Raw genomic sequence first — 12,407 nt, 5'->3', positions numbered from 1 at the left:
CTGGTTGCAGCAGGATGATTATGTTAGTTTAAATGAATCAACACCCCCGAGTCATTCTAACTACCAGAAACCTCGAAGCACAGGCCGAGGGGGCGGTGTGGCAGCAATTTTTCACACCAGCCTATTAATCAACCAAAGACCCAGACAGACTTTTAATTCATTTGAAAGCCTGATGCTTCGCCTCGTCCACCTGGGCCTTACACAGAGTTTCTGTCTGATTTCTCAGACTTTATATCTAATTTAGTTCTGAGCTCAGATAAAATAATTATTGTGGGTGATTTTAACATCCATGTAGATGCTAAAAATGACAGCCTCAACATGGCATTTAATCTGTTATTAGACTCAATTGGTTTCTCTCAAAATGTAAAAGAACCCACCCACCACTTTAATCACACTCTAGATCTTGTTTTAACATATGGCATAGAAACGGAACATTTAACAGTGTTTCCTGAAAACCCTCTCCTGTCTGATCATTTCCTGATAACATTTACATTTACAATAATTGATTACACAGCGGTGGAGAGTAGACTTTATCACAGTAGATGTCTTTCTGAAAGTGCTGTAACTAAGTTTAAGAATATAATCCACCCACTGTTATCATCTTGAATGCCCTGTACCAACACAGAGCAGAGCAGCTATCTGAACGCTGCTCCAACAGAGGTCGATTATCGTGTTAATAATTTTACCTCCTCACTACGTACGACTCTGGATACTGTAGCTCCTGTGAAAACTAAGGTCTCTAATCAGAAGTACCTGACTCTGTGGTATAATTCTCAAACACGTAGCCTAAAGCAGATGACTCGTTTGCTGCTTTATAAGAAAGCCCTCCGCAAAGCCAGAACATATTACTGATCGTCATTTTAATCTTAAATACAGGGCTCTAGACTAACTTTTTGACATGGGCGCACCGGTACACCTAACTTTAAAAATTTAGGCGTACCGGCACAAAAGTTAGGCGCACTCAAATTTTTCAACCGCATCGCTTAACACCGCAGTTTTACATGTGCACTTTCTTTGGGGGGGGGAGTCCATACAGACAATATTCATTTCTAAATTATTAACTAACAAACTTGTGCTTAAAGTGCTTTGTCAATATTGTAGAAAATGTTAAAAACTTAATCATCATCTTGGCCTCCTCTGACGACCTGTTTGCTGCTGTCTGCTGCTGAAAGGCCGTGGGGAGAGGGGACACTTGGGCAGTGCATTTACTGCAGCATATAATGTGTTTTCTGGATACACTGTGCTTTTTCAGCATTCAAATATTGATGGCACCGTGTCAGAGCACTGGCTATGAATTTCAGACAGATCAGGCCTTAACTTAACAAAAAAGTTATCAATAGTTCTTTTCATCTTTTCTTATTACCCACAGCTACAGTACATCCACTTCTCTCAGGCCTAGGCTGCTCACTAGGGCTGAGTATCATCACTGATTTCTATAATCCATTCAATTCCGGTTCTCAAAGTCCTGATTTGATTCAATTTAGCCTCAGACAGTCAGAAATATTATAATTCTGATCATTTATCAGTACTGATACACATGAGACTTCATCAGAATTGTGAAAATCACAGCAGATGCCTTTGTGTGAAAGTAACTGAGAATAAAACACAGGAAAACATGAAGGAGATTTTCCTGGTCTGGCTTTTTATAGCAGATAACCTTAAAAATATTCTGCAATTTTGCATAATTTTAAGAAATTTAAATTTCTTCAGTATTGAACAGCAGAAATTAGGCTTTCTTGTCCGAGGTCATTTAAGTGAAAAAAGAAAAAGCGCTGTAAACAACGCTAGACTGGTGGGTAATAAGCGAATGAATAATGCAGAAAACAGATTTGAGACGGGAAACTGTTCCTGAAGTACAGAGAGAGAGAGAGCTGTGCAGGAAGTGTGATTTTTATCGTGGTGGAAGCAAAACAGCAAAAGTCAGAGGGAATTCATGACGACATTGATCAAATGTGAAGCGCAGTTTGCTGCTTCTTTTGCTGCAGGCTCGGTGAATTTTGGTTGGAGAGAGGCAAAACCTGCAGCTCAGAATCAGCGCAAAAAGACGTAAACACAGCGCGGACCCGAAGAATCGCTAAGCTCCGACAGCGTGTCCGTGTTCAGGCCGTCGGGTGAGAAAGCCGAGAAAGACGAAGCTGATTCTGATGTGTTGGGTCCGCTCCGTGTTTAGGTCTTTGTGTGGAATCCGTTAATGAATTGATATCGCTTTATTCAAGCTACTCACCTCTCTCTTCCACCTGCACTTTCAACTGGACCACGGCCAATCAGAGAGGTCCCGCCCCTGACTATCTCTGATTGGTTTAGTCCACGATAGGGGCATAATGTGTGTCTGTTGTTGACCACACGGAGAGTTACAGAGATTTTTTTTTTGTTACCGGAACAGTTGGTCGCACCTGTGCGACCAAATATTTATTTTTAGTCGCACCACTGAAAAATTTGGTCGCATTTGCGACCAAATTGGTCGCACTCTAGAGCCCTGAAATATGATCAACCTATCTCTAATAATCAGCTATGTACCACAGGCCTTCAAGCTGGCTGTAGTTAAACCTTTACTCAAAAAGCATCTCTAGACCCAGCAGTCTTAGCTAATTATAGGCCAATCTCCAACCTTCCTTTATATCAAACATCCTTGAAAGAGTAGTTGTCAAACAGCTAACAGATCATCTGCAGAGGAATGGTTTATTTGAAGAGTTTCAGTCAGGTTTCAGAGCTCATCACAGCACAGAAACAGCTTTAGTGAAGGTTACAAATGATCTTCTTATGGCCTCTGACAGTGGACTCATCTCTGTGCTTGTCCTGCTAGACCTCAGTGCAGCGTTCGATACTGTCGACCATAATATCCTATTAGAGCGATTAGAACATGCTGTAGGTATTACAGGTACTGTGCTGCAGTGGTTTGTATCATATCTATCTAATAGACTCCAGTTTGTGCATGTAAATGGAGAGTCCTCTTCACACACTGAGGTTAGTTATGGAGTTCCACAGGGTTCAGTGCTAGGACCAATTCTGTTTACACTATACATGCTTCCCTTAGGCAGCATCATTAGAAGACATAGCATAAATTATCACTGCTATGCAGATGACACCCAGCTCTATCTGTCCATGAAGCCAGATAACACACACCAATTAGTTAACCAATTAACAATTAACTAATTGCATTAGTTAAATTGTCTTACATACCTAAAGACCTGGATGGCCGCTAACTTTCTGCTTCTTAATTCAGATCAAACTGAGGTTATTGTACTCGGCCCTGAAAATCTTAGAAATATGGTATTTCGAAAGTTTTAAGAGACATCGTTGACTGGAAAAGTTCTCCGCCAGTTTCTTCATCCCACAGGGATTCTGTTAGGCTATGCCCATTGTGGACCTGCATAATGCCAGCAAGGACAGGAATCCTAAAGTAAGCATCCAAATACTCTTCTTCCTTCTAAATTGGTGCAATTGAGGATGATTTTCTTGATAGGGTATGGCATGAAAAGGTCAAAAGAAGACTTGATGTGTTGTGCATGAGTAACTGCCAAGCGTGTAGGTCCTAGGGTCATCCAAATCACATTGGCAGCCATGAGGGGGGGGGGGGGTTCATTTCTTGAGCAGGAAGACTATTCAGTTTTTGCCTTGTTTTGACATCCATACAGTGTTATTTGCAAGCTGCTGAGAGTCTGGCCCTATAGCTGGGTGCTCACAGGCTCATCCTGAGGCTCTCTGACTCTTCCAATATCAACTGTAACACAGTCTGAACAGAGAATCACTTTGCCATCTTGATCAGTTGTGGTATGGAACCACAATGACAGAGATATTTGTAGTTTCATGCCTCCAAGATTCGTTCCTGCAAGACAGAGGGTGAAATGTGCGGGAATGTGGGTGCAGACAGTGTTGGTTGCTCCAATTTTGCAGCAATGTTGTAACTAGGGATGGGTATCGTTTAGGTTTTATCCGATACCGGTGCCAAATCGGTACTTTTGAAACGGTGCCGGTGCTCAAATGGTGCTCAAACCGGTGCTTAAAGAATGGAGAACACAAAATTGGTCCAAAAACCTCTCATGCTCAGCTGTTTTTTGTAAAAAGATAACAATGTTAGCCTTTTCTGCAGCTATGGGGCATATATGGTATCACTCTTGGCTGGAAGCTGTCACGGCTCAACGGCACGAGGGAACAGGGATGGACACAGGCGCAGAAACCAACCCGGAAGCGAGGTGACAGAAAACAAATGATTTATTTCCGCCCACAGGTAAACAAAGGTGAAACACAAAGCGACGCCACCACACTAGTGGCGCGTAGGATTCGTCGGTGATAATGAGGGCGACCTAGACACCTCTAGGAGACGGCTGAACAGCGGGGACAGCGGGGAGGTAGAAACAGGACTAGGTAGGGGCCGGGGGCACTGGAACAAGAGGAGATCACGATCAGAGGGATCCAGCAGACAACCAATAATCCTCTGCAGTTGAATTGAATTGCCTTACTTGGTTTCAGATGGAGGGGACAGGTGGAGCGGAAAACCCGGAAGCGGTCGAGGCGTGGGGAGGCAGGCAGGTGAGCGGTGGGCCGGCAGGCCACGTTGTGTAAGCAGCTGGCGGCCCAGGTCCAGGAGGACGGGAGCGAGGGGAACAAGATCTCCACTCCGGGTGCTATCGCTGAGGACAAGAAAAGACAGGTCAGTCATCACACGGCGTTAAGACAAGGTTTAGGATGCTCCACTGAACTAACATGGGAATAGCAGATACTCAGGCGATGAGTGGTTGAGAGCGCAGGTCTGATATACCGCTGGCACGATTGCTCACAGGTGGTCAGCCAGGGAGGGGCAACCGGACTCCGCCTAAAGGAGGAGGAGCCGCTGTCTGAGACCTGCAGGTGCCCAACCAGACCATGACAGAAGCAGTGCTTAAACAATGGAAAAAACACAAACTTTGTCCAAAAACCTCTCATGTTTAACTGTTTTCCACTTTTTCTTTGGTCATTTTAGCCTTTTTGTCCAGGGTGAAGGGAGTATCTGCCATCAAACAGGAAGACAGCCGCATGTAGCTATGATGAGGTTTGCTAGTTCACCTTACATGCATTAATGTAATAACGTGGTTAGCCTACTCAACGTAAATTACACACGAACAACATTAAGCTCCTCACGCAGAGAAGAACGGCTGCTGCTGCATCATCATCCGTCATCATTTCTGCTAGGGGGCCAGGACTCTCCTCTTCGTGTTTTTGGGGGATGTTGCATAACAGGCAACCCACCCGCAGTAGATGCGCTCGGTGTGAGGTCTCGCAGCAAGCTATCAAATACGGCGCATTTCTGGGCTTTTAAAAAAAACGCTATGCGTCGCCAGGTGTTTCATCGGATTTGAGGTGTTACCTCCTTTGACAGTATCACAGTATCAGCTTAAAGCACTTGTTGCTGTTGAGTTTGCATATTTTGCTGTGAAGTACAGCCAGACTTTTGACCGCTTCGCCTTGGACATTTTTAATCTGTAGCTCTGCGCTAACAGAACGTACGTACCTGGGCCCGCCTACTATTCTCGGAAACGTAAAATGATTGGCTAGAAGTGTATCACAGCTCAGGGAAAAAAAGCACCGAAATAAAGCACCGAAATGTGCGCTGCTTTTCGGTCTGGTTACTACCGTTTATGTCAGAACCGGTGCCATCATGGCACCGGACACCGGTACCCATCCCTAGTTGTAACCTTGTGTGGGAACAGCACTGATGGGTCACACCTGGGTCAATTCACATGCTTTTCTCTCTCTCTCACACTCACACACACAGATCATTTTCACTAGCCACGGGTCCAGTGGACCTGAAGACCCTGTATGTGGTGCAAATGTGAAAGGGACGGGAGGTCAATGTGAATGTTTTCTGAGTTATGTTCCTCACTGAAAATGAGTCACAGCCAATTAATCTTAATTTGAGAAAATAATTATTTCTATAATTTTTCTTAAGCTAAAAACTGAAAACGGTTCATGTGGACCCAAAGCCCTTATAAGGGGTAAGTCAGACAGCTTTGAAGAGAAAATGCAGAGGAAGTAAAACTAGAAGAGAGACACAGTTCTTCTGACACGTCACAATGTGTGAAACTGTGAGTTATGTACAAATGAAAACAGCATTCAACAAGATCTGAAGTTCAGTTTCATGAATTTAAAACACTGAAATTAAACTGAGACATTATAATAACATAAAAATATAAATGACAGAAACAGTTCATTAAAATACCTCCAGAAAGTTTCTATTTTTAATATTGTCTATAATATCACAGAGATAATAAGGGTTAACTCAGCAGTTGCAATATGTACATAATAACATGGCCTTGTTGTCATGTGTGGCTGTGTGGCAGGATGTAGGACCTGAACGCAAGACTCAAACATGGGAAGTTAACTGAAAACGGCAGCTTTATTCCTGGAAATAATTCTACACTTTTGCAGAAAACCAAACCGAAATAAAGGAACTAGAAATGAGAAACTCAAACCAAAAAACAAAGGAACTAAGAAACTAAGAAACTACATTGGGAAACAGAGTGCTAGCAAATTACTAGGAGCATGGAGGTAACACACAGCAAAGAGGGTGTACACTGAAAAAAAGAATATGTTGGATTTACTTAATTCAGTAGTGGCCAGTATTTGCAGACAGATGTTTTGCATGGGCAGTTATTCATAGGGCTGCTCAATTAATCGAATTTTAATCACGATGACGATCTGGGCTTTCAACTATCATTAAAAATGACTGAGCCGATTATTAGCCCCTCCCTCATGCTTTACTCTCGCACTGCTCCGTGTGGCAAATCCAGCGCACCTCTCTGCATTTCGAACAAGCGTCACAACAATTAAGAGCAGCGGTCCCCAACCCCCGGGCCTCGGACCGGTACTGGTCCGTGAGTCGTTTGGTACCGGGCCGCGAGAGTAGAGGCTCAGGTGTGAAATGTGTGGTTTTCAGGGTTTTTATCGGTTTTCAGCGTTATTTTGTTATCGTTTTTATCGTTAACTCTGTTTTCCTGGGTCTTTTGACGTGTGTTATGAATAAATCTTCATTTTTTCGGTACCGGTACTGGTTTTATTTTGTTGCATTTATCCGCAACACCTTAAAGGCCGGTCCGTGAAAATACTGTCGGGCATAAACCGTCCGTGGCGCAAAAAAGGTTGGAGACCGCTGATTAAGAGGACCCGAGAGAAGCTCGGAAAGCTAAGCAGAAGTTATTTGGAGAGGAGAGTGACTGCTGTTGGTTGAAAAGAGAGGTAAAAAAACTTCAGTGGTGTTGCACACTATTTTATATTATTTTTTTAAAGTCATTATTCAATACATTGTTATTGTTAACCCTTTAAAGCCGGTCAGAGCAGCACGCTCTGTTTTGTGTAACTATTTTTAAATCCCTGTAGAACCAGAACCGTGTAAGCTAGCGCAATAATTTGTTTTGCATATGAAACCGGAGGAGTTGTACTTACATCTGATGCCATCAGCTTGTCCTCGGTCACGGTTTCCTTCCACATAAAGCTTTGCAAAAACTGCATAAAAAGCACTTGCAGGAACAAAAACATAATATTCCAGAAACACGCTTTGCCAATCCGATCAGCTGTTCCTAACACTTCCCACAGTGAAACAGACGTCAGCGCGAACGATCGCATGTCCGCCATTTCCTGCCCGAAACCGGAAGTGGCGTCATTTTCGCAGAAAATGTAGTTTTTTACTTGTAGGCCGTAAAAGCCTTTCCTTGTCATGTTTGACTTTTCTGAATAGTTTCTGGGATGCTTAGAACTCGAATTGCACTGCTGGAAATAGTTTATTTTGATGCTGTTTTCTTTGCAAATTTGCATCATAGGATTGTTTTTTCGTTTTTCCTGCAGTATATAAAAATTGCTCCAAATCTCCAAAATAAAACTATGAAGACACTCAAAATAAATTTCCTGTTGTTGTAAACTATTGTTTGCAACTTTTTTGTATTTAAAGTTTTGAAAGATAAGCCTCTTAAATTTCTCCAAGTAGAAATATATGTAAAAAAACCCAAAACGATTTTAAATTTTTTACTATGTTTACTATGGACTTAATGCATACATATTATTAAAATATGGGCTATAACAGTTGTATAGCAACTTGAAATGCTCCCACAAATGGCACTACAACATGTAAAAAAAAAAAAATACAAGCTCTGGCGGACTTGGTTCTATAGTAGGTCTTAAAGGGTTAAATAAATATCGTCAAATAATCGAGATCTCAATTTGAGTGAAAATAATCGTGATTATCATTTTTGCCATAATCGAGCAGCCCTAGTTATTCATATTCTATAAACCTGGGCATTTTCTGTTGATAAAATGTGATTGAAACATGTTTAGATGAAGTAAGTTGAGCTCTTGGAATATGTTAACCTTCAAAATTTTCTTTATTCCAACACTATTCAATAACCTTTAACCCAATACTACTTTTTCACTTAAATACTACATGTTATCTTCATATTACATAATGTTCAACAAAATCTAGAGTCTGGTTAGCATACATTTTCAATTGGTTTACTATAACTTCCACTCCATCCATCCTCTTATCATTTTCAGGGTTGGGGGGGGGGGAGGAGGGTGGGACCTATCACAGATGTGATAGGAATAGAGGCAGGGCTATCACATTTGCACTCACATTCACACATAGTTTAGAATCTTCAGTTAACCTAACCCTAATAACTACATGACTTCAAATGTGGAAGGACTCCTGAGTACCAAGAGAGAACCCAGGGGATTTGAACCCAGGACCTTTTTGCTGGAAGGAAACAACGTTAACTACGGCACCACCTTGCTGTCAACCCAGACTTACCAAAATTAGGAAAGCTACGATTACAAGGCTTGATGCAGAATTTTCATTACGTTTTTGTCCTTGACAGGTTGAACCAAATATAAACAGCAAACACATGTGGTGTGTGTATAGTTGTCTGCCTCTTATAATTCCAGTGATTTTCCTTTGGAAAATCCCGTGTGACCTTGTAAATTTCGTGAGTCCAGGCAACCAACCACTCTTGCAGGATTGTATAATGTCATCTCAATAAGAACAAATAACTAAATATGGGAGGCACAGGAGCAAACCCTAAGAACTCAAAATCACAAAACACTGAAGGACTTAGAGAGCTAGAAAATGCAAAAGACTAAACCATGAAAAAAAAACCAGACTAAAATCACAGAATAGAAAATAATCAAAACATAAACATTGAATACCCAGACTCAGGACCATGATATTTGTTAGACGCTGCCTTCTACAAACTGTAAGTACATCGAAGCAGCAGAGAGAAGAAGTGTTTGTGACACAGGAAATATGTCAGAGTGAACTATTTATTCATCTTTATTTTTACCAGCACAGAAACTAACAGGGCAGCGTGGTGCTGCAGTGGTGAGCACCATCACTTCTCAGAAAGAGAGTTCCTGTTTTGGGTGGAGTCTTTCTGTGTGGAGGCTCATGGTCCTGGTCTGTGAGCCAGCGTTTGTGTTTGACGTCTGATTCTGGTTCATTTCATGTTCTGAGGTGAAGTTTTGGTTATGATTGTTGTGTCTCTGTTTGTGTCCCAGGTCTTAGTTTGTTATCTAGCCTCAGGTTTTGTGTTATCATCCCCCCTCTGTGTCCCCGCCCTCTTCCTGTGTTAGTATCTCTCTGTGAAGTCAGTCTTGTCTCCATGTTGATTGGCCTGTTCCCCAGTCGTGTCTCTGTTTCTCTCACTAGTTCTCTCTTGTCTCTTGTCCTGTGTGCATCTTGTTCGGTTTTGCTTCCCAGTCTCATTAGTTAGATTATGTTCAGCTGTGTTCGCATCTATGGCCTTTTGCCTCGTTCGCCCTAGTGTATGTTTATTGTCTGCATTTTTCCTTGTGTTCTTTGTTGTGTTGCGGAGTAACGGAGTACATGTACCAGTGTTGCATATTTAAAATACAAAATATGAGTAACTGTATTCCGTTACAGTTTCCCTTGAAGAAAGTGATATTCAGAGTACAGTTGCTTTGTTGAAATAAATGGATAACATGGCGGCCTTTTCCTGTTTCATATGTTATGCTATGCCCTCTCTATTTTTTGGTAATTCCACGCCGGTGTAAACCCAAACAAAAGACGTATTAGCAGGCTCTAATCCCTGGGTCTCAATCTTGCGGCCCGCATAATGAAGTGATGAAATATTTGTAACAATTATTATTAAAAAATGATTTAATATGAAGGCATAGCTCTAAAGAATGCAGCCTCATGGGCAGTGTACTCCGTGCTGCAGGGAGAATGGACTGCCATTAGTGGTGTGCGATACTACATATTTTGGTATCGATCCAATACCAAGTAAATATGGGCCAGTATTGCTGATATCGAAAATAAGGTGGATGCTCTTTGAATTGCTAAATCTCAATAAATTTTCATGACCTCAAGTGTTTTTTGTGATGTTGCGTTTTTTTTATTATTAAATAGTTAAAACCCAGGACTGTGCTCTGCTTGTGTTGTTGTTTTTGGTGGTAAAGTGTACGGCTGGCAGTGGGAGAACTGCAGACATTGAATGTAGTGTTACAGCAACCGTGTGATTATTGTAAGGGTGGGACCTCCCAAGCTGGAGACAGAGGTCGAGGTGTGTGGGGGTCCTACCACGCCCGAGGGTGGCATGCTGAGGTGAGGGCTCGGGGAACCACCTCGTCACCAGCGCCGCTTGATGCGTGCGTGATCGCCAGAGTGGACACTTCCCTGGGTCGGAGCATGGGGCGCCGATCGTTCGGGTCACTTCTCTCGCCTGTTTGCGGAGTGGAGAGTAGGTTTGGTCGGGGCTCACAGCCTTGGTGGTTTATAGTTACCAATTTTTATTTATTTATTTCCTTTTTTTTTTTCTTTTAGAAAGATCTTACATAAAAAGTGTGCAAAAAACAGTAAAAAATTAAAACAAACAAGTACTGTTGAGAAACTATAATACAGAAATTACAATTAAAATTCTCAACAACAAAAATAACAACTGGTGAAAATATAAATAATATGTAAACAACTTAACAACCCCCAAAGCGTCTTAAGTCACGTCACGTCACGGCGCAACATCTAAACACAAGAGGGGGGAGGGGGAGCAAAGTGTGCCTGCTGTGCGCTGACACAGGAGCAGCGAGTCCAGTGACCCGGCTGTTTCGTCTTTGCTGGAACCGCAGCATAGAAAACAAGAGCGGAACTTTACCCTCCTGTTATGTTGGTGTCCAGGAACACCAATTATGTTCCTGGGTCAATTTGACCCGGGACATGTTTACTCGTCTAAAAGTGTCAGAAACACTGGCATTGATTATTTTACAATTTTCTTGTATAATTTTAATTTTTTTTCGTTTTCTGTAGTTATGCAGATGGGGATAGGTTAATTGGATAATCCAAATTGCCATTAGGTGTGAATGTGAGTGCGAATGGTTGTCTGTCTCTGTGTGTTGGCCCTGCGACAAACTGCCGACCTGTCCAGGGTCTACCCCGCCTCTCGCCCTACGACAGCTGGGATAGGCTCCAGCGCCCCCTGCGACCCTGAAAAGGATAAGCGGAAGTGAATGGATGGATGGATGGATGGAAGATAATTAATTAACATGCATGACTGAATAACTGAGCTGCTGGAATACACGGGCTGAGAGATCAGACTGGGAATTTGAGCTTGTGATGTGGAGTAGCTGAGAGAGGCAAGTATAAACTGATTTGAAATATACTGTGCCTGGATTTATTGTTAACTGGAGAAAATTCCAGGCACACTTAGATGACTGTTAAATAGCGAGAGAAAAAAGAATGACAGCCAGAGACAACTGAAATTGGATTTTACCCTGGCAATACTCTTCTGCAAACATTAAAGACACATGGAAGCCCAGGGATGGATGAATTTGTTTGCGCTGCTGTACGTGGCATGAATGCTGATTGGCCTGGAGAAGGCCAGGAAAAGGTCATTGGACTAGACCAGTGATAACACAAACAGCTTGACAGTGTGGGAAAGTGGAAGTGATACAGCTTAGATTTAGTCAGCAGCGCCTGGCAGTGGACAGATGTGAGGCCATAGATCTTCCTTACTGAACTTGTGCATAAGTTTCATTTTGATGTTAATTTACGAGCTAAAAAATGATCGTATACTTTAAAAACAACTTGGTAACTTTAGTCACATGAAATCTTAAACAGTTTAACAGTTTGTTTTCTATCAGGAAATAGAAAAACGTATTACTGACAAAGAGACATTTCCTGCTTTGTGCACATGAGGTGCACATGTGTGAGCATGACGTATGTGTGTTTTTTTTTCACCACAAGCTCACCTTTTGTTAAACAAAGAAAATGCATTTATTCCTGTTTCATGCAAATGTTTTCACATGTTTCTGAGGGGCTTTGCAAATATAAATACCATGAAATGTTCCATTTGTGTGTTCAAGCACACTCGAGGTTTTTATGCAATCAAATGAAAGTGTTGGTCTGTGGTCCTTTGCATGATGTCACTTCCTCAGAG

At 42.1% G+C, this 12,407-nt stretch overlaps 1 long non-coding RNA gene across 1 annotated transcript; it reads right to left on the bottom strand.

The window, feature by feature from the left end:
- Window positions 1–4,136: 4,136 nt before the first annotated feature.
- LOC308384724 lies at window positions 4,137–4,923 on the bottom strand. The gene is made up of 3 exons (XR_013969377.1): window positions 4,705–4,923; window positions 4,461–4,631; window positions 4,137–4,381 (listed from the first exon to the last, which is right to left on the bottom strand). It is a non-coding gene; the product is annotated as an uncharacterized lncRNA (long non-coding RNA).
- Between the last annotated feature and the right edge of the window lie 7,484 nt (window positions 4,924–12,407).

This window comes from Rhamphochromis sp. 'chilingali' (genome assembly GCF_963969265.1).
Source record: "Rhamphochromis sp. 'chilingali' genome assembly, chromosome: 17".
Taxonomy (NCBI): domain Eukaryota; kingdom Metazoa; phylum Chordata; class Actinopteri; order Cichliformes; family Cichlidae; genus Rhamphochromis; species Rhamphochromis sp. 'chilingali'.
The sequence above is the reverse complement of the archived record's forward strand: the minus strand, read 5'-3'. Positions and strand labels throughout refer to the sequence as shown.